We start from the raw sequence: 910 nt of genomic DNA, 5'->3' as shown, positions 1-910 counted from the left end.
CAAAGAATGCTCAAACTACCGCACAATTGCACTCATCTCACACGCTAGTAAAGTAATGCTCAAAATTCTCCAAGCCAGGCTTCAGCAATACATGAACTGTGAGCTTCCAGATGTTCAAGCTTTGTTTCAGAAAAGACAGAGGAACCAGAGATCAAATTCCCAATATCTGCTGGATCATCAAAAAAGCAAGAGTCCAGAAAAACATCTATGTCTGCTTTATTGACTATGCCAAAGCCTTTGACTGTGTGGATCACAATAAACTGTGGAAAATTCTGCAAGAGATGGGAATACCAGACCACCTGACCTGCCTCTTGAGAAACCTGTATATAGGTCAGGAAGCAACAGTTAGAACTGGATATGGGACAACAGACTGTTTCCAAATAGGAAAAGGAGTACGTCAAGGCTGTATATTGTCACCCTGCTTATTTAACTTATATGCAGAGTACATCATGAGAAACTGGGCTGGATGAAGCACAAGCTGGAATCAAGATTGCCAGGAGAAATATCAATAACCTCAGATATGCAGATGACACCACCCTTATGGCAAAAAATGAAGAATTGAACTAAAGAGCCTCTTGATGAAAGTCAAAGAGGAGAGTAAAAAAGTTGGCTTAAAATTCAACATTCAGAAAACTAAGATCATGGCATCCGGTCCCATCACTTCATGGCAAATAGATGCGGAAACAGTGGCTGACTTTATTTTTTGGGGGCTCCCAAATCACTGTGGATGGTGACTGCAACCATGAAATTAAAAGATGCTTACTCCTTGGAAATAAAGTTATGACCCACCTAGATAGCATATTAAAAAGCAGAGACATTACTTTGCCAATAAAGGTCCGACTAGTCAAGGCTATGGTTTTTCCAGTAGTCATGTATGGATGTGAGAGTTGGACTATAAAGAAAGCTGAGC

General features: G+C 40.4%; 1 protein-coding gene across 1 annotated transcript in view; it reads right to left on the bottom strand.

Annotated features, from left to right (window-relative positions):
• HECTD4 (HECT domain containing E3 ubiquitin protein ligase 4) overlaps positions 1-910 on the bottom strand; it is a 117,764-nt gene that overhangs the window by 88,533 nt on the left and 28,321 nt on the right. The window lies entirely within an intron of this gene.

The sequence above is a fragment of the Bison bison genome, unplaced genomic scaffold, assembly GCF_000754665.1.
Source record: "Bison bison bison isolate TAMUID 2011002044 unplaced genomic scaffold, Bison_UMD1.0 scf7180017864495, whole genome shotgun sequence".
Taxonomy (NCBI): domain Eukaryota; kingdom Metazoa; phylum Chordata; class Mammalia; order Artiodactyla; family Bovidae; genus Bison; species Bison bison.
Note: the sequence above shows the minus strand (reverse complement) of the source record. Positions and strands in the feature narration are given on the sequence as shown.